The sequence below is a fragment of the Acomys minous genome (genome assembly GCF_964271855.1).
Source record: "Acomys minous genome assembly, chromosome: 7".
Classification (NCBI taxonomy): domain Eukaryota; kingdom Metazoa; phylum Chordata; class Mammalia; order Rodentia; family Muridae; genus Acomys; species Acomys minous.
In genome coordinates, this window is record NC_140488.1 from 84,664,569 (window position 1) to 84,687,629 (window position 23,061).

Here is a 23,061-nt window from a genome sequence, read left to right on the forward strand (position 1 = left end):
CATAAGTATAAATTAGATATTCATGCATCAAACGAACCATGAAAACCATAGAAAGTAAGCATCTTAGTAATAGCATGTCTGAAACATTATTCTCATGGAATTCTCTGACATGGTTTCCTTTTCAATTACTAATGCCACCATGAAACTCAATTGATATTTGGAGATTATAAATGACAGTGTTACATATCAATGAACACCTTTTTGGCAATGTATTGATAAAAACACAGAAATCTAAATGACTAGATTCCGTATCCTGTTCTCTATTTTTTCTTACTTTGTTTAACATAAAGTCTCATGACAGCACTAATGGATATGTCAAAGTGGACAGAGAAAAGTCCAGGGGACCTCAATCCCACACAAAGAATTATAGGCAACTGAGAAAAGTTGGCAGTGAAATATATGATCTTCCTCAAGGAAGAAAGAGCAAACCAATGAGCTGTGTGCCAAATGTGTCAGCCCTGAAAACATACATACAAATAACATAGCAATAGATATCACAAATATTAGGAATATATACATGTACATTTATATACACAAATATATACGCATGTAATAACAATGAATAAAGAGAAAATAAATTTGAAGGAGAGAAAGAAAGGATTTATGTATGGAAAATTTCGAAGGAAGATGTATGTGATTGCATTCATTATAATCTCAAAGATTAAAAAAGATTTTAAGATAAGCACACTGAGTTGATGAATGAGAGAAAAGCCATTCAATTTTATTTTTTTTCAGTGACCTATATATCTAGATAGAGAAGGAATTTGAAAAAGTAAAATTAAAATCAGTTAAATATTACAATATCATAGGCTAATAAATTCTCAAGTGTGAGGCCTATGAAGTAGATAAGAGCTATTTTTCATTCCCTGTTATATTACAAGTGACACAAATATCTACTGGTAGCATTTCCAGGTCATTGTTTCTAAATGAATCTATCCACCAACTATTTAACATATGGCTTCTATTTGCAAGACATAGCAATAGATATGGCAAAGGATGCAAATGGGAAGAATGTACTTTTTTTATATTCTAGCAATGAAAGTGGTTATATTGATTTGTCTCTCACATGAAGTACCACTTCTAATTAGTTTCTTCTTCTACATCAGAGGTGGATTACCTTTGACATACTGAGATGTTCAGAACCTTCAGTTAGAAATGAAAACCACATCCTCAACAGCATTCATATTGTTCACTTAATGTATTATTTAAACAATATCCTTAATTAGCAAAATAATATTCTGTATGTGCATATTACATCAAATATTTTGTCATTTTCAAATTTTTAATTCTTAATCAGTGAGTTGTTAACTTGTTTCCAAACTACAAGCTGTTAAGAAATGTAAGTACTTAGAGGATAAAAGGACAGATTAACTATTAATGTAATGTGCTTGAAGTAGTTGACACCCTACTTAGCATGACCATTATGTACTACAGCCTACAAAATTATTCTTCATGCACCCACAGCAGAGCTAGAGTGCCATATGGCCATGCTTGTTTTTCATCAAATAATTTTTACATAAACAGCTGGTGAACTGTTTTTATTGTAGCAGTGCACATATTTTTTGAGACATTTGGGAAGGACTGATGTAAGTCTAGTCGGTGCCTGTTTTTATGAAAATGTTGAGAAGAAATTTGAATTTATATTTTTAAATGTAAAAGTTTATATTCATGTATGTTTATAAAACTTTTATTATTTAATGCAATACTTAGTGTCATCTTTAGAAATTGATAACAAGATATGAAATTAATCATAAGTAATCTTTGTTACCATAGCATATCAGTGTTTTTATTTTTATATTCTCATGAATTTTTAGAGGCAGAACTGATATGTTTGGGACAATTTTGCAGGCAGTTTTAACATTGCTATATTTGGTTTTGATACATATCTTCAACACATTATGATAAGTGATACCATAACCAGAAGATTTTTTAGTAGTTGGGTAAGAATCTGTGGTTTGAATTGATTTGAAAATTATTTGCTCCAAAAGCACACTCCTATCTTACTTAACAGGAAATTTCATCTGTTAAAGTCATTATTGGGTTCAAAAGTACAAGTAAAGGCATGCTCCTTTGAATTCTAAAGTAATCATGAGCACTGCTTAGGTCTTAGGTAAGAGATTATTAGTGCTTAGAATGCAGAATTGTAAACCTTCAAAACTTTAAATCTAATTTTTATGTTCAGTGTTTCAACAATCTTCCTTTAACTAGAAGACTGCTGTACTAGAACACTAATGAGAATTTATACTTTATTATATTTCATTGATTCATTTTCTATAGATTGCTTGAAACTGAAATGTTTCATTATGGAAATTAATAAATGCTTATATAAAAAGTCTGACACTGAAAACTTATCATCTTTTATAATTATTATGTGTCTGTTTTAAACAAAATGAAACTTGAAGAGTCAAATATGTCTATGTATTATAAATGATTAGTATACATAAAATGCAGAAAGAAAGAATTTCCCAAACTTTATCAGTTTCATTATAATCACCTACTTATCATTTACATGTTTGATCAAATCCTTCTAGATGCAATCAAATATTCTTTGAAAATTTTTATTTTTCTGTAAAAATGGAAAAAGATGAAATTTTTGTCATACATGATATACAACAATTTTTAAATGCAGGCTTTTTGTCAATTAAGGTTTGCTCTTCTTATATATTCCTAGTACATGTCAATTTGAAAAAATATAATAACACAACTAACCAGCACAATTTTATTCTGTTTAAGTTTTTATTTTTCTATCTAAAAATATATTAGTTTCTTTAGAAATGTATGTTAATCATATTCACGCTCTTCCCCCAATTCTTCTAAGACTCACCCTGCTCCTCACCCACAACACTTTGTAGCTTTTTTGTTTGTTTATTAAAATCCCCTTGAGATGAATTTATGCTGCCCAAATTTCTCAGATATGTGGCTTTCAACTGAAATGAGGCCACCTTAACCACGGACTACATTTTTCAAAAACTGGAGTCCACCCCTCCCAGCAGGTAACAATTGCCAGTGGTGTGCCAGAGATAGGGGTATGATTTGTACTCAGCTTCTCTTTCTATGCTGATATTTGATCTGGCTTGAACATGCGCTGGTCTTGTGCACGCTGTCATAACCATTATGAACTCAAATGTGCAACTGTCATGCTATGTCCAGAAGACACTGTTTTCTTGTAGTCCTCCATCACCTCAGGCTCTTAGACTGTTTCTGTGCTCTGTTCCCCAATGATCTGTGAGCCTCAGGAGCGAACGTGTGATATATAACATTCCTTTTAGAGCTAAACACTCTGAAGTCTCTTATTTTGGTGCCTTGGCCAACTGTGGGTCTCTATTAATTATGATCTACTACAAAATGAAACTTCTCAGATGAAAGTTGAAATCTACAATAATCTATGGGTATAATAATAAGGCATTAGGAGTTATTTTAATACTATGTCTGTTTAGAATAATGGTAGTAGGCTCTCTCCTGTGACCTGTCTAGCCATAGGTTCTTGCCTTCATAATGGTACCAGGTATGGGTTTCTTTTTTAAAATATATTTTATTAATTTATTCATATTGCATCTAAATTGTTATCCCATCCCTTGTATCCTCCCATTCCTCCCTCTCTCTCATTTTGTTTCAACTTGTTAGAGATGGACTTTAAATATGATCAGAAAAAAAATAGCTACTTCCATTATGTTTGTGTCAATATTGCACCAGTGGTCTTATCTTGTCAGGCTAGTCACTATTGTAGCCTTCAGATTCACAGCTGTATAAGACTGATGATGAAGAAACTCATTTGGAATATGCTTTACAGCCAGTGAATTCATTTTTATCAGTCGCTTATCATATGAGGATGCAACACTTAAAACCAATTTGTCCCTGCATATTTGAATTGATGGCCTATTTTTTTATTCTACATTTGTTGCTTTTATTTGTTTATCAAGAATTTGACAATTAAGATTTCATTCTATAAAGGTGTTTTTTTCCAATTAAATCAATTCATTAACAAAGTTTTAACTTTAAATAAGAGAACATCAACTATACAAATGAATTCAACTAAAATGTAATGTATACTCAGTATTAGACAATACTCCACGAACCTCTTGCATTTCTATATATCTTGCAAACAAAATATCATTTTTCTTTTGTTCAGACTATTTTATTAAGGAACTTTGTTATAAAAAACTTAGGAGAGAAAAAGGCTATCCCCAGAGTACCAAGCAGGCATACTAAGTCACCATTATTCATGACACAGTCGTCCTAAGTTTAAGATTCCTATCCTTTAGGACAAAACTTCTGGCATCATAATGCCACCCTTTGGGAACAAAGACTTATCAAACTATAAGAAAATGCTAGCACACTGGCATATATATATATATATATATATATATATATATATATATAATTATAATAAAGTTATTTGTGTCTTATCCAAGAGTTAGGTTTTTTCTGAACCCTCATGCAACTAAGACAGACTAACATGCAAGCTTGCTAGAAGGGTAAAGTCAAAGACTTCATGTGGATCATGATAGCAACTGCATATCTGTTTCATATTCACCAACAAAAGATTAATAGTCCTTAAAACATATAAAAGCAGATAACTTTTTTCATTTTTCTGTTTCATGACATAATTTAGTATCACCTTGAATTTCTTGGAGTAAAATAACTATCTTGAAATGTACCATAAAATGTGTGAGCTATAAAATGGTGAGGAATGAAAGTAAACAAATAATGCAGCTTTCATATACTTTCTTATTAATGTGTCATTACAAATATTTGTATTCTTGTAGTATTGAATTTTAACAAATATCAAACGCATTGAAATTGAATAGTGATGGTACATAGAAAGTCTATATTTTTAAATGTTATATTTGATTGCTTATTTTAATTTTAATTTTCCATAAATGTCATGTCAAAAATCATCTATGATATGCAAACAAAATACATATTACCTATTTATATTAAAATTCTAAATTGAAAATATATTCTTCTCTCATACAATAGTACATCTTGACCACGTTTCCTCTCCCTCTACTCCTACTAGTTCCCTCACCAGCTCTCCTCTTCATCAGATCTACTCATTCTCTGTTTCCCTTTAGAGAAGAGCTGGCCTCCCAGGGATATTAATCCAATGAGGCATAAAAAGATGCAATAAGACTAGGTACAAACCCTCATATCCAGGCTAGATGAGGTAACCCAGTAGGAGGAAAAGGATTACCAGAGCATGAAAAAGAGTCAGAAACAATTCCACTCTCACTGTTAGGAGTACCAAAAAATCTCCAAGCTACATGACCATAACATATATACAGAGGATTGGGTGAAGGCCCATGCAGGCTGTTTGCTTGTCACTTCAGTGTTTGTGGGATCATATGAGCCCTGCTTTGCTGATTTAGTGGGCTGTAATCTTCTGATGTTCTACATCTCCTCTGACTTCTACAGTCTTTTCTTGTCTTTTTCTAAGGAGGCCCTCTGATCTCCAATGAGAGGGGCCTGATGGAGACCTCCAATTTAGACTCTCCCCATACTGTCTGGTCTCTGTACCTGCTTCCATCTGCTGCCACAGAAGCCTCTCTGATGATGGCTAGATAAGGCATCAATCTATGTGTACTGCATAATATCATTATGAATCATTACACTGATTTTTTGCCAGCAGTGTTTGGTTCTACCCGAGGTCTCTGGGCCATCCAGTCTCTGGTTCTTGGCCACACAGGCAGTGTAGGGCATGGGTTCCCTCTTAGTGGCATTGTCCTCAAGTTAAAATAGACATTGGTATTAGTTTTATAAAGAGAAAATTGGAGTGATATATGTGAATATTTAAGCTATATCATTCTAAATATTTCTATTAATTAGCTGTATGTCTCAGTGTCATGATAAAAAATGAAAAAATAAAATCATCCTACTTATAATTTGTATTGGTCATCTTTTATGATTATGAAAAACTGTTGCATGCAACTGTTTTCACAGTATTACGTTAAGGACTACAGAAGGTAAAAAGTATTTTGATTCTGAAGATTTATAAATTTTTTTTGTCATGGGCTCTTTTCTTTCTTTCATCACCATATATTTTTAATCATAAATAATATGTAATCTCAAATGTGCATTCCTACAAGGAATAAAAAGAAATATTGTCATACAACCAGAGTAATCTTTTTTCCTTTTTTATTAATTCATTCATATTACATCTAAATAGTTATCCCATCTCTTGTATCCTCCCATTCCTCCCTCCCTCCCATTTTCCCCTTACTCCCCTCCCCTATGACTGTGACTGAGGGAGACCTCCTTCCCCTGTATATGCTCATGGGATATCAAGTTTCTTCTTGGTAGGCTGCTATCCTTCCTCTGAGTGCCACCAGGCCTCCCTATCCAGGGGACTTGGTCAAACATGGGGCACCAGAGTTCGTGTGAAAGTCAGACTCCCACTCTCCACTTAACTGTGAAGAACGCCTTGTCCGTTGGCTAGATCTTAGTAAGAGTTCAACGTTTACTCCATGTATTGTCCTTGGTTGGTGCAATAGTTTGAGCAGGACCCCTGGGCCCAGATCCTCCTGTCATAATGTTCTTCTTGTAGGTTTCTAGGACCCACGGGATCCTTCTATTTCCCCATTCTCCTATGATTCTCTCACCTAAAGTCCCAATAGGGTGTCCTCTCCTATGACCCACTTCCTTGGTAAGTGAAGACTTTCATGACTAGCCCTGTTCTTACGTCTTGACATTCATGGAAAGTTAATGGTTGTTTCTATTTCTAGAAAATATGGTAAAAAAATTTAAAAAGTAAAAGAAAAATGTTGGTATTTGGTGTATATGTTTTAATATAAATACTTACTTCTCTTGAAAACTAATTTTACATTGCTAAAACTTAACTTATCCTCAAGCTTAAGCATTTAAATTATGTATGAAAACCGGACTGATAATGTGTTACAGCTGGAAGAATGGGCCAAGGAGTTACAATAGAGTAAAATATTAGAAATTAGATATTTTCAATGCAGAAGATGACCACAAGATTACTGAAAAGGTAGAGATTTCAGTGGAAGATATATAAAAAGCAGTAGGATATCTGTTTCATAGGTTATTTAACAAAATTTATCTTAGAACTTGACAGCAGGTTTGTGCTTATAAAATAATGTGAATATCAAAATACAATCTACAGTGTACCTCTTAGCTCTAGCCAGAGAAGCTTCTATTTGCAGTTACTACAGAATCAAAAGTGGGGAAAGTAAAGAGGCTAAGTGATAGAGCATCATTGCCTAAATATAATGTTTATATCGCACACTCCCACTCCCCACAAGCCTCAGGGAGCATTGTGAGAAAAAGCTTGGAAGATTATAATTGTCTGTGATTGGAGAAGACTATTACAAAATAGTGTCTTCTGGACACAATAAGGTCTTTGCACTTATAAACTCACAGCACCTGTGGTTGCCTATACTGGATCTGCAAATGATGAAGACAGCCAGAATTCCAGCATGGAGAATGGATAGCTCAAGAAGTCTTAACATTAATTGAGGAGTTATGAGCTTTTGACAGCTGCTGGGAGTGGGAGAAAGAGATTTCTTTGGGGATGTATCCTCTCTTTGGTCACCTATGGTCCAGTGAATGGCTGTATACTCACACACATATGAGTAGAACTAACTGAAGTCAGTAGGCTATACCCAAAGGAAGGTGTAAAGTTGTAAAGATGCATGTTGTGGACTTTTAGGAAGAGTTGGAGGGGAGGAGTAGAAGGTGGGTACGATCAAAGTACATTGCACACATTATAAAATTGTCAATAATAGTTATTAAAAATACAAACTACATGAGAATAAACATGTTAATGTGTGTTCAAAGCACAGCCATTACTTAAGTATTGATCTTAATGAGTAGTCCATTCTGAGTATAATACTTGCTATTAACCTATATGTTGAAAAGTAATAAAACAAATCCTTTTACAAAAATTTAGACTGTGTATTAATTTCTTGCATGATGTGTCTTGTTCTTTTCTTTGATATTTATGCCATGGATCTGCTGTGTATAATTATTTTATATCACATAAGCATGCTTATTTGCCATGAATTAGTTTGTTATTCTCTTTTGTTTGAAATAACTTAAGGAATATTTCTTATATTTTATGGTAATTATACACTAATGAACATACATTATTTTACTTGTGTTTATTACCAATATGTTTATACTTAAACTACCTGAATCATCATCATCATTATCATTATTACTAATATTATTACTTTTTAAAGATAAGATAGTTTATAGTCATGGCAATCTGGAATTTGCTCTTTAGACCAGACTGACCTCCAACTTAGAAATTCTCCTGCTTCTGCCTCCTGAGTTCTGAGATTAAAGGCATAAACACCACCACCACCACCTATATACTATTTTTTTATACTTGAAATTTTTTGCTAAGTGTCTCTCCCTCTCCCATATCACATCCCCTATTCTTCAGAAGAGGGGAGACCCCCTTTCTTCCCACCCTAGTTAATAAAGTCATATCAGAAGTGAGTGTATCCTTAAACCTGTGGTCTGGCAACGCAGTCTTGCCATGGGAAGTAACTGAAAAGCTGGCAAGAGAGTTTATGTCAGAGAGAGCCCCTGTTCCTCTTACTAGGAGACCCTCATGAAGCCTGAGCTGCCAATCAGCTACATTTTAGTAGGGGGCCTAAGCCTACTCCATGCAAGGTCCTTGGTTGGTGCTTCAATCTCAGGAGACTCCTCTGGGCCCTGGTGAGTTGGCTCTTCTGGTCTTCTTGTGGAGCTCCTTTCATATCCAGGTCTTCCCTGAGTCCCACTTTTCCACAAGTCTCCCTTTGCATCGCCAAATGTTTGGCCGTGATTCTCAGCATCTGTTTTGATGTGCTTCTGGGTGAAGTTTCTCAGAGGACAATTCTGCTTTACTACTGTCTGCAATCATAACAGAGTATCATTAATAGTGTCAGGGGTTGATTCTCTCCCATGGGGTAGTACTCAGAAGGATATTAGACATATTCAATAAAAAACAGGAGTACTTAAATATGGAAATGTCAGAAAATTAGAGAAAAAGAACTGTATATTAGAGTTACAGAAATATGCAGGAAGAGTACACAGAGCAATTAAGGCCATTCTAGGTTAAATGTTAAGATGCTGTCTCAAAAACAACGGGGGAAAAACTCATTACAAACACAAAGCAGACATTATCATCAATTTTGACTAATAAAAGCTCATTCTTTCAAAAAATTTACAGAGTAGGTCATTTCACACATATCAATTGTTTTAAAAAGAAAATGAAAGATATTTGATAAATATTATACAAATTTGACAAGTGCTATTTTACAAAATAAAAGAGGTTGAATTTAATGATTATAAACAAACAAATATCATTATGTATACAAGGAATGATCCTATATGATGATATATTAGATCAAACAAACTTAGAAAGACAAAATAAGAAAATAACTTTATGCAACTCTAAATTAACTAATGCATAAAGGTGTCCACATTCCAACCTGCCAACAGAAGCATTATGTTTTCTTCCCATTGGAAATTAATTTTTTTGTGGTGGAAATTGTATGAATTGAAAGCACCAGCTATGAAATCCTCTTTACAATCATGAGCGAGAGGAAATGAGAAACAAAATGGTTAGAGGAAGAAAATAAGAAAGAGCAGGAAAAAGAGGTAAGGAGGAGAGGTCAAGAAAAGGGAAGGAGGGAGGGAGAAAAGATTTAAAGGGAAAGGACAAAAAATTTGCAGTCAGCAAAGTTCAGACCATGTGAAGCTGAAAAACGTAGTATCTGTTTTTGATTTTTAAAATAAAACAACTTACAAAGAAAATTTAATAATGCATAATAAGCAAGCTGTAGTGAAAAAGGCTTTCATCATCGATGGACATAGAAAGCAATGATAAAATTTGAACTCAGATTAAAGGAAAATAATATTTGTAAGTGTGTATGTCAGTTAGGTAAATGTGAAAAGTAACCTGGTATTTCATTACACTAAAGTGTTAATATTTTAGGGTAGGATAAGTATAATTTTTCATGGTTTTATCTTTTAGAAATAGATAATCAATAATAATAAAATAGCATGATAATAAGATTTATTTCTCATTATTCCATTGGTAGAGACTATTTAGATGGAAACAGGTTGATGATAACATGATGATTGCTGATTCTGAGTGTTAAATATATTCTTTACTTTTGAATATTTTAGTTTCTGTAACATAAGCAAGTATAAGGTGACTGCATTTGAAATTTCAAAATTAAGGAGACCATTATTTGGAAAAATAAATAAAATATGAATGATTCCATCAATCAAAACATATAGTGAAAACTGTTAATGAATAGTAGCAAAATAAAACTGCAGTCAAAATCCAGCCATATTCCCCCAATATTTTAGTTCCAGAGGATTAGAGAATTGGTTCTGCTCCTGCAGAGAACCTGAGATTAGTTTCCAGTACCTAAATCTAGTGGCTCAGAACCACCTATAACTCCAACTTCAAAGGAATCCGATGCTTCTGGCCTCTGGGCACCTGCACTCACATGCCCATGCCCATAAACAGACACATACACTCATACATATAATTAAAAGTAAGACAAATATTTATAAAAGTATGTAGAGCATATCAGGTCTCATCCAGATAGCCTGCTTCCTCTTCTTCTGTGTGCTACAGGGCATCCCCACAAAGGGAGAAGGTCCTCTTCTGTCAGACATCTAAGGGAGGGGAGCAGGACAAAAGAGGGAGGGAGGGTGGGAACGGGAAGATACAAAGGAGAGGATGTAATCTGATCCTTAAAAAATCCTTAAAAATCCTTAAAAAAGGAAAAAAAGAATGTAAAGATTCAGATGGGTGTAGTATACTTTGTCCAAGGAATATAATATTTTAATATTGGAGAAAATATAGTCTAAATAAAACCACATTAACAGATGAGCTGTTTGTTCATTTTTGAGACAAAGTTCTGTTTTGTTGCTAAGACTGGCCTGTGCCTTTTTATACAGTGTAAATAGATCTCTAATTTGTAGTTTTCCTGTTTCAGCCTCCCATGTATGAGTATTAAATGCATGCTCCACAATGTTCAGCTCACACTATATTAAAAAGGAAGTTGAACATTAAATAATAAGCAGAGGATAATTTTGACACAGGGTACATCAAAGCAAGAGGACAGGTAAGATCTGCTGCTGATCTTTCCCCATGGATATACTCAGATGAATAGCTATTCACACATAAAACTATATTTATAAGAAAAACAAAAGACAATTTAGAGACCAGTGCTTGGATTTAGTACAACATGAAAAGATATGTTGAAGAAGCAGGTATGAAAGATAGGTGAAAGATACTTCATGTTGGGATTGTGATTCAGAATTAAATCTTGGCTTTAGATTTGAGGTCCTAGAATTGCATTTGCCCCAATGCAAACCAATGTCGAATACCTCAAACCTTATATGACAGGATGACAAACAGGGAAAAAATCTAGCATAAAGTACTATCTGACGGCTCAGAAAAGACTCAACAAAGTGAGCCCCAAACCTCCAAAGAAACTGAATGATCTGTATATAGGCCAGACCTCTTAAGTGTAGCCTATATGTGTGTAATTTTATCCCAATTCACAGGTAGGTAGGCAGACAGGGAGAGAGAGAGACAGGAGACAGAGAGACAGGAGACAGAGAGACAGAAGCAGAGACAGTAAAACAGAGTGACAAAAGGACAGAGTGCTAACTGGGAGTGCATAGGCTGTTGAAGCTTTAAATCACAATACTACTTACTACTGACAAATATTCCAACAAGGACCCACCTCCTAATCTTTCCCACATAGTTCCACCAATTGAAAATCAGGTATTCAAATATGTGAGTCTATGTGGGCCACTTGTATTTAAACCACCACACTGTATTAACCTTCTTTCTCCTAAAGTTGTTTTGATGATTGTGTTTTGTCACAGAAATCAGAAAACTAGAACACTTATTCCCTGGGATTATTACAGGGTGAGAAGAACAAGTCTGTACTGAAATTTAGTACATGAACTTTTGAAGGCTAACACTGAGTAGATGCTAAATTAACTCATTATTACAGTAGTATTGAAGGCCCATTAAGGGACAGTTATCTCCTCCTAGGAAAATGAATAAAATCTACCTTTGGGTGGCATCCTAGTCTTGTTAAGCAAGTCAATAAACTGGCAAAGAGAACATACTCAAAGAAAGCTGAGTCATTTTTAAGCTATGCTAAAGAGGTAAGGAGAATAATTATTGCTTTAATAAGATAATGTACTTTTCCTTCACAGGAACCCTGCCTTTGTACAGTTTCTTATAGCACCTTAGTCATGGACGTACGCCTGCCTGCTCTTTTGAATAAAGTATAACTTTTCTCTTTGAATATCTTTACTTGGCATGTTTTCTTGTCTCTTTGGGATTCTTCCCTCTTTTGTTGAAGTTGTCCTTCTCCTTTTGCCATGCAGGTACTTGACTGATAAGTGGTTACTTGCATGTTCCTTCTCTGGGAACCTGATTTAAAACTTGCTTTTCTGGTGTTTTTCTTTTAAATTCTCATGAAATTGTCCTTGAGCTTTCTATGGAATTTAATTTTATTTTTTGAAGTGTTCATTTTTTCTTCTTTTTACACATACATTTATATTATTGCCCATATATACAATAAACTACCCACACCAAGAAGAACTACAAAACAATAAGGAATTATATATATGTTACATTCATAGTATTTTGGCTATTTGTATTTGGCAGCCTTGAAGAAAACATCTTTCCTATCTTGGTGCATCTAAAATTCTGAATGAAAATCAATATCTATCATATCTCATCTCTATCAACTTAAAACATCTATCTAGACCTAAAAATATCTTAACCCCTAAACAACTAAGCTTAATTGTAAAAACCAAGCTATCTGGTCTTCTGCCCCATCAGAGACCTGAGAAGGAATAAAATTATTTATCTGAGTAGACAGGAAGTGCATGTTAGCAGCTTCAAAACTGAGAAAATGACAGAGACAGTTTGCTGCCTGAATAGTCACCCAAAGCTATCTATAACGTTGGAAGATCATCTTCAGCCTCTGGCCCAATATATGCCACAGAAATTTTTGTGAGGCAGGAACTATTTAGGACTTGCTTATCCTCTCTTGGCAGTTATTGGCTGTTGACTCTGCCTGCATCCAAGCTTGCCCAGTTTTAGACAGAATTCTGTCTGTGGCAGAAAACAGGAATATTTTGCCCAGTGGTTGGTTTCCCACATTTGAAACCATCTCCATAAGGAGGTTCATGGATGCTCATCATCGTCTTTGAGATTGGCTGGGTGTTGCCAGGAGTTAACTTGTCTTATTGTTGAAGAATCTTTTAAATAATAAAAAACATCTTTAAATGCCATATTCTGTAGGTCTCTGATGTTTTTGAAGGCCTTATCTAATTATTTTACCTTATATATCTATAGAAACATATCTATCTGTTAAACCTAGGATGTATATTCTTTTGATAAAAGTAGAGTAGTAATTGATGAAACCATGATTTTATCAACTAACAATTAGTTGGTATTACTTAATTATCCTAAGCAGCCTACAATATCACCTTCAAGGTATTGGAAGTAAATTTTCTATTAATGAGATTTAGAACCCTAAGAAAGAAACCCAAATACCAGGATAACATGTGGTACATGAAGTGAGACTCTTTAAATTCTCCAGTAACATTGTCATTGAGCCTACTCAAGAGAAAAATTTATGAACAACTCAAGTAAAAGAAATACTCAAGTGAAAGGAAAAGAAACACTGATAAGTGTGTGTATGCGATTTCTATTGCAGTTACTATCTCCTGTGGCTAGTTATATGAATTTAGGGACACAGCTACAACTTATCAATAAGCAGCACATAGAAATGAGGATCCTTGGATCTGGAGAGATGGCTAAGTAGTTAAGATCAGTGGTTGAATGAATAAAGAAACTGGTACATTTACACTATGGAATACTACTCAGATATTAAAAACAAGGAAATCCCGAAATCTGTGGACAGATGGATGGGACTAGAAATGATCATACTAAGTGAGTTAACTCAGAAAAAGAAAGACTCACGTGGTATATACTCACTTATAATTGGGCACTAGCCCAAAAGGTATGTCCCATGAAAGTCTTGACTTACCAGAAGATTGGGATAGGTGTGAGGACATCCCCCTGGGACTCTAGATAAGAGAAATATAGGAGATGGGGAAATAGAAGGACCCAGAGTGTCCTAGACACCTACAGGAAGAGCATTGTGACTGGTGGATTGGGGCCCAGGGGTGTCTGCTCAAACTATTGCACTAACCAAGGACAATACAAGTAGTAAACATCGAACCCCTATTCTGATCTACCCATTAGACAGGACATTCTCCACAGTTATGTGGAGAGTGGCAACTGACTCTGACATGAGCTCTGGTGCTCCATATTTGACTACCTCCCCTTGGTGGGGATGCCTGATAGCACTCAAAGAAAGAATAAGCAGGCTACCAAGATGACACTTGATAGCTTATGACCATATAGTGGGGGAGGAGGTCCCCCTTGGTCTTAGACCTAGGGGAAGGGAATAGGGTGAAAGCGGGAGAGAGGAAGCAACAGGAGGATACAAGTGATGCAGTAACAACTGAGTAATGTGAATAAAATAATTAAATAAAAATATAAAATTGATCATTGGTTGTTATTCTAGAGGACCAGGGTTCAATTCTTAGCACCTACACATCATGGTGTGATGATCTCTAAATCCAGTCCAGGGGACTTGAAGCTCTCTTTTGGCCTTTTTGGTCACTCCACACATGTGCTGCACAGACATATGTGCAAACAATACATCCATATGCATAAAATAAAATGGAAAAATTTTAAATGAAATAAAGTGCAGGTCTTGTTCTCAGTTGTACTGGTCTTGTGTTAAAGGCCCAAGATATGAGTCAATTTTGCTGCTTAAGTGGTCACAGATGTCACATAAAAACCTGAAGCAGGTCCAACTACAATGAATCGGTTCAGAGCCAAGCAGATTCCTCTAGTTTTTAACCATAGGAAAATAATTGTATATGTAACATCTGAGCCTATCCTGCCTCCATAAAATGTATTATGGACACACTACCCTATCCAAGCACCCTAAATGGTTCTGAACAACACATCAGTAGAATATTTGGAACCATATTGGCTTAGCTTTGTGGTACAGTACTGGAATTGTCACAGCATTCCAACAGAAAACTTCCGGCAAGGTTGGACCTGGGTGCCATCACTGGATGAAATACTGGAAGTGAGGGTAGCCAGAAAAAAATAACAGTTAGGGCTGGAGAGATGAATCAGGGCCTAAGAACACTTCTTTTCATGTTGAGGACCCAGGTTCAATTCCTAGCACCCACAGTAGTTTATAAGTGATTATAACTCTAGTTCCAGAGATTCCCAGACATCATCTGGCCACCACAGGTGCTAAGTGTACATGTGGTGCATACATACACAATGGGCAGACAGTCATACTCAGGAATAATAAGTATTTTTAAAAGAAAAAAGAAAGCCTATGGAATACTACTCAGCTATTAAAAACAAGGAATTTCCAAAATTTGTGGACAAATGGGTTGAACTAGAAATTGTCATAATGAGTGAGTTCACACAGAAGCAAAAAGAGCTAAATGATATATACTCACTTATTTCGAGACACTAGCCCAAGGTGTACATCCCCATGAAAAACTGTACCTACCAGGATAGTGGGTAAGAGGGGAGGTCATCCTATTGGGACTTTAGGCGTGAGAAGCCTGGGAGAAAGAGGAAATAGAAGAATCCAGCGGGTCCTGGAAAACTACAGGCGAGTATGGGCTCTGGGGTCCTCCGCAAACTATGGCAACAGCCAAGGAAAAAATAGGCAGTAAACCTCGAACCCCTACCCAGACTAGCCGATGGACAGGACATTCTCCACTGGTGAGAGGAGAAGGAGATCTAACTTTCACACAAACTCTGGTGCCCCATATTTGAACATGTCCCTTGGATGGAGATGCCTGGTGGCACTCAGAGGAAAGATAATAGGTCACCAAGGAGAGACTTGATACCCTATGAGCATATACAGGGGGAGGAGGTCCCCCTTAGACACAGACATAGGGGAGGGGAGGGGAGTAGGGGGAAGTGGGAGGAAGGGAGGAATGGGAGGATACATGGGATGGGCTAACAACTGAGATGTAATATGAATAAATTAATAAAAAAATATAAAAAAATTTTGAAAAGCCCCTCAAAATGAAATGTTTCCAAACTGTGAGTATATGTACTCTTTGAAGAGATTATTTGAAAATATTTACAAAATAATTAATTATACACATAATTAATACAATAATTTAAAGTTAGACTATTTAAAATTTCTAGAAAGACTGGCATGAAGACAAATTTATGGAAAATATTTGTAATTCATCAAGGCCCAGATGATGCCAACAGATCAATAAGATATTTTGGGAAAACATGATATACTTTGTTTTTCAAAGAAAATTGCAGAAACTAACCAGGCAGCATTGAGACTAGAGAACTTTCAAAGATTTCAAAAAGGTGTTCTAAGTAAATTCAGTGAGCTTACAGAAAACAAAGAAAAATATTTCAATACTCTGACAGAAGAATGTAACAGACATGGAAGCCACATTTAAAAATTAAATAGAAGCTCTTGAGCTAAAAATATGGTCTATGGTACTTAACCATGCAGTAGAAGGAACCAATAGTAAGATAGATCAAACAGAAGAAAGAAGAAATGAGCTTAAAGAAAAGCTCTTTGAAAACCTTAGGTGGAGGAGAAAAAACATTTAAGAGGAATGAAGAAAACACATGACAAAATTGGGAACTTATCCAGTAGGGCAAATGATCAGACTATTGAACTTTTTGAAGGACATGAGAATGGCAAAATTGGCAGTCTTTTCAAACTAGAGAAGACAAACAGCCAGATACAGGAAGGTTAAAAGTCTCAATCAAATAAAATGCAACAAAATCTACTTCAAGCTCTCACAATAATGCTCACAAGTAAAAGTCATAGTGGAGATTTTCAGAACAGCAGAAAACAGAAACAGATAGCCAAAGCAATTTTGTCCAAAAAGAAGAAAAGAGAGGGTATTAGACTGCCTGATTCCAAGACCTACAAAGCTGGAACAATCAAAACACTGCCACATCAGCTGAGAATAAATACATATACCGAAGAACAAAATAGACTACATCCTTTAAATTTCACTGGAGTGATAAGAACCTGCACTGGATAAAGTACAGTCTTTGCAATGAATGCTGCTGGGGAAACTGGACATCTACACACACACACACAAATGAAGCTTAGATCACTACATTGCACCAGCTTAAGCAAGAACAACAACAACTCAAAATACTCTAAAAACATAAACAGAGATCTTCATCTCTGACCTTATTAGAAAAAAACTTATGGAAAGAAAATGTTTCAGGTCTTTAGAGAAGATAACACTTTGGGGTTAAGACTCCAAATCCCAAGGAATGGAAGCAAACAGACAAATTTAAAAAGGCTAAATGGCTTCTTTAGTTTTGAATTTCATTTTAATTTGTTTTGCATTTGAGAAAGAAAGAAATTGAATTTAAGTTGGTTGGAAAGTCTGAAGGATCTGGCAAAAAGTCAGGGAAGGACGGAAAAAAGAAAAAAGAAAAAAGAAAGCAGGGCATGGTGGCATATGCTTACAGCACTTGGGTGGTAGAGGCAGGAAGATCAGCAACTTAAAGTCTTCCTGAGTTACACAGTAAGTTTTATACTAGCCTTTGAGAAACTGGGTCTCAAAATAAAAAATAAATAAAAGGAAAAGGAAGATAAAAAGCAAAGATGAAGATTCTCATTATAGTTCAGTGAGTTAACCCCGAAGGTAGAAGTTCTCACAAATCTGTCCTATGGCCAGCATTCGAGATCATTGTTAACCAAATATAGTCTAATAGGGTTTCCTCTCAGTCCTTCACCCAAGGAGCCAAGGAGGGTGCTTTACCCTCAATGCAGCTAAGCAGAAATACCAGGCAATTGTCCCAAATGTAAATTGAGTAAAAAAAAAAATGGCCTAACTCAGAACAGAGTAGGCTCCACACGGTTTGGCCCTGTTAGATACTGTGAGAGCCAGAATAATGCAGGTAACGCTGAAGAGCTGGAGCCTGACATACCCTTGTAGCTCTTTTCATGAAGTCATCGTGGAAGTACTCATCATAGAAGAGTATTCTAATAGATTCCTAGAGCAGTGTCTGCAATGAAAAGTATAGGGACAGCTCTCGTAAAGTCAAGGCTCAAAGGATTTCACCCTCTCTTTCCTGCTCCCTGTTATTTACTTCCTCTATGCATTTTGTTTCTCATTTCCTTTAAGTCATTAAACCACCTGTCTTCACTTCTGAGTCATCTCTGCCTTCCATCAGATTCATCATGCGACCGGAATAGAAGAGTAAGCTTCCTGCCCATGGGAAAGGCTGCCAGGCTTGAGAAGAACCAAAGAATATGAATGGCACTGAAGCTACTGAAACAAAAGAAAAAATGCTCTAGATGAGAGAAGCATGGGAGAATAGCAAAGTAGAAGGATCCAGAGGGTCCTAGAAACCTACAAGTAGAACATTATGAAAGGCTCAAACTAAGGCACCAGCCAAAGACAATACAGGTGGTAAACTTTAAACCCCTACCCAGATCTAGCCAATGGTCAGAACAGTCTCCACACTTGAGTGGAGAGTGGGATGACTTTCTCACATACTCTGGTGCCTCACCTTTGACCATGTCCCCTGGAGGGGGAGACCTGGTGGCACTCAGAGGAAGGATAGCAGGTTACCAAGATGAGACTTGATACCCTATGAGCATATACAGGGGGAGGAAATCCCCCTCAGGAACAGTCATAGGGGAGGGGAATAAGAGGAAAATGGGAGGGAGGGAAGAATGGGAGGATACAATGGATGGGATAACCATTGAGATGTAACAAGAATAAATTAATAATAAAAAATTAAAAAAAATTTTGTCTATATTAAAAAAAAAAAGGAAAAAAATGCCTTGTTCCGTAAGTCTTAAAATGAAAGATATCCTCCAATGGTCATCTGATGTGAGAACATTCCACAAACAGTATGAACTTGCCTGCTGCTACACATGTGTCATCCACAGGAGCAAAAGAAGGCACCAAGAACCACAGAGGAAACCTCAGATGCTTCAGAGTATCACACTGAGCACTGGAACTAAGGTTCTTTGAATGGGAAGGCTATTTTGTTAGTGAATTGCCTGCTGTACACGTATCAAGTTATAGAACAGATTACATAGGCAGATATAATGAAAACTGTAAGCCAAAGATGCAAGAATCTCTTCCATAAGAGCATGAAGAGAGCTTTATGACCACCTGGAATTCATTTTTGGCCTTGACATATCTAGAATATAATAAAAAAGTGAATCATAGAAGAGATATACCTGGGACTTACCTGCTGATGACAATTCTCGGTGTGATTTTTCCCAAAGGGCAACTCTGCCATATAGAAACAAGTCTTGGAACTGCTGAATGGCATGGGGGTAATGATGATGGAAAGCACTTTGTTGTGGAGATACTAAGATGTTCTTCACCAATGATTTAGTGTAACAAAAGAATCTGGAGTTTCATCAGGTGTTCAACAGTGATCTTCCATACTATCAGTTCCTGTGGGCCCAAAAGCCCATGCTGAAAGGAGCAAAATGAAATCCTTAGATTTTTTGTCAAAATTCATGATTCTGTTCCTATAGCCTTTACTCCATGGTATGAAGAGGATTTGAAAGATAAAGGAGAGTGAACCCACGAAAAGTTGCAGCCAAGGATCAAAGTGATGCCACAGTCAGTTCCAGTTCGAGGGTCATGTTTAGCACACCTTCCTGCTACAAATGAAGGCACAAAAGTATTTTGCTACCTTTTTGCAAAGAGAAATTGATGTTCTATTCAGTGGAAGGAAGGATAAATTTTGCCATAGCATAATATGTAAAGTGTTTCTGTTCTGTCATACCTTGGATAGTCTTATTAACTACTGTTGCTTGTGACAGGTGTCTATATGACTTCAGAAGACAAGTTTATATGTGATATTATAAGTCAAACATTTATTGCTGCATATGAGGTATGAGATTTAATATATTATACAATAAATTTGGAAAGCTACTACATTTTGTGATATCAAGTATAAGTGGATTAGTCATTACCTTGAAAATGAAAAAGAACCAAGCAGCAAAATAGTTACAATATTTAAGAAAGAAAAAAAGAAGAAAATCTTAAGATGACTAATTCTTGTGCTCATGTCACTAAATGTTAGTGTATTCTGTAAGAATAAAATATTAATATTACTCAGACATATTTGCTTGTTCAGGGTCATATAATTAGTATATCAATAAATTTGAATTTTCTGCACAATGTTTCATAATTTTTTCCAATGGTAGTTGGTCACTGAATTTTTAGAAAGCTTTGTGCTAGCATCTGTCAAGAATGTTGGGATAAACAAGACTCACCTATGCCAAATGAAGTTTTGAGTCTATGAAAAGGTAATAGTAAAGAAAATGATACATATCCTAAAACATAAAGCTGTCAAAAATATGAAAGAGATTGAGAAGGAAACAGTCAGTTCCAACATCCTGAGGCCGGTGGTGTTGAGTTCTCTGTAAACTCTAAGTTCTTTAATGTGACTCAATTTTTTTCACTTTTTGGTTGGTCTTTATTTTTTATTTTAATTCTAGTTTTATTAATTTATTCAGATTACAACTCAATTGTTATGCCATCACTTGTACCCTCCTGTTCCTCTCTCCCTCCCATTTTCACACTATTCCCCCCCCCAAGTATAAGACCTAGGGGGACCTCCTCCCCCACCATATGCTCACAGGCTATCAAGTCTCATTGTTAGCCTGCTTATTCCTTCTTTGAGTGCCATCAGGGCTCCCCACCAAGGGGAGGTGGTCAAATATGGGGCACCAGAGTTCATGTGACTCAATTTTAAGTTAAGCTGGGTAGAATAGGTCACATGAGATTGTCAAAGTGGTAAGCAAGGACAAGCCCCTAATGTTGATGTGTCCAGAAATAACAAAACAGCAGCAAAACCAAATGCCTAGAATAGAAACAGCTTTTAAGATGGGAGGGGTGAAGATTTAGAAGGAATTAGTGAGAAACTGTAATCAGAATATATTTCAAAGAAAAAACCGATATGCAATTAAAAAAATTCAAAGCAAAAAATACCTTCAAAAACTGCACTTAAAATGATTAAGATGTCAAGATGTCAAATTCCATGCTAAGTATATTTTGTTGCAATAAAAACTTGAAATAAAATTTTTGGCATTTGCTTTCTGTGGTGTCTGTGCAGGAGTTTCCATACAGAAACCAGAGAATGCATCTCCTTCCTAAAGAGAGAGACCCTGCATTCTTTTTCAGTGCTCTTTCTCCCATACAACAGAACACAACGCATAAACTATGTATTTTACAAACACTGACCCTAGGGAGTTTCTGAGACTACTCACTGATAGCTGCTGTGCTTAAAAACTGCTTGGCTGGCAGTATTTGCTCTGATTTGAGAAAGACAGTCTATTACATTAGAAGGAAGTTTCCTAGGTAGTTTTGAATATGTCTTTATCAAACTCTTTTTTTTAAGTCTTTTTTAAATAGTTTTTTTATTAATTTATTCTTCTTACATCTCAATGGTTCAAACTCTTAAGTGAAGGATATATTTTGAATGAAGTAAAGCAAATAAAAAGAAGTATAGTTTAGATAGAAGGGTAATTAGAAAAGATAAGATTGGAATAGTTCTTAGTCAAACTTTGAGGAATTTTGCATTAAGCTCAAGTCTCACATCCCATATAAACAGTAGATCCTTTTAAAGTTATATAAATAACAAGTAACCTCATTTTAGTTTTTATATTTTATTTTTTTTTACTAATCTCTGTGCTTTGTCAGAGTGCTAAATATGCTCTCACATTTGGTTAAAACAGTAATAAATTTGGGGATGACCTAGGGCATTAACAGTAACAACTTACAATTGCAGACACAATGCCAGGGGCTTTCACATATCACATGCATTCCAGGAGGTCCACAAAAAGGACTTACTGAGCTCATTTCCCAAAGAGTTTGAAACTTTTTTGAACTTTGTGGGGTGTTCCCAATTTCAAATTGATCCTAAGAGTGAAAGTTATAACCTGGTTGTGAATGTGTTGAGTTCACACTGTGCTGTCCTTTCCACATGAAGCAAATTCTCTGTCTCCAAGTTAATTTTTATTCTCACTTTTATATGGTGTCTCTAGACAGCAAAAACAAGGAAACTGGGAATGATGCACTAATTTCTGATAGAATAAATTAAAAAGATAAAGAACTAAATATAATTTGGGCACTGTGTGTGTAGGCCTTAACTATATGTACCCACCTTCTTTTACCCTCAGAGACCTTCCACAATTAACTTTACCTAGCTACTAAGACATGTGACAGACCCAGCTTCTCTCAAATTATGCTACTTTGCCTTTAAGTGTATACCAATAGCCCTAATGCCCCATAGCTATTTCTTTTCATGAAGGCTATACTTGACCTCATGGAAAATAAACTCTGAGTATCTTTCTTGACTTGAAAATGTCCCATGTATTTGACAATTCTCCCAAGTGAACAATAGTCCCTTCTACTTAATTCTTTTTAAATCTCCTTTTGTTCTTGTTTGAAAACAATTTTTTAGTGTAGACTGAGGTTTAGAGCAGTGGTTCTCAACCTGGGAGTTGCAACTCTGTCCCACAGACCAGCTCTGGGAACAGTAAAGGGGAGTGAAACAACCCCTTTGGGGATCAAACTATTCTTTCACTGAGTTCTCATCAGATACTTTCCTGCCTGGCAGATATTTACATTATGATTCAGGACACTAGTTAAATTATAGTTATGAAGTAGCAATGAAAATAATGTTATGGTTGGGGATCTCCACAACATGAGGAACTATATTAAAGTGTTGCAATATTAGGAAGTTTGAGAACACCTGGTATAGAGCAAAAAACTGAGGAAGGTAGAAGGATATGTCACACAAGCACAACTCCTAACATGCATAGCCACCACATTACCAACAGTCCTTCCTGAATGGTGCAGCTGTTATGTATAATAAACCTACATTACCACACGATGATTACTCAAAGGTCATAGTTTCATTAGGTTTCTTATTTCCTGATGTCAGTTTTATGGATTTAGATAAGT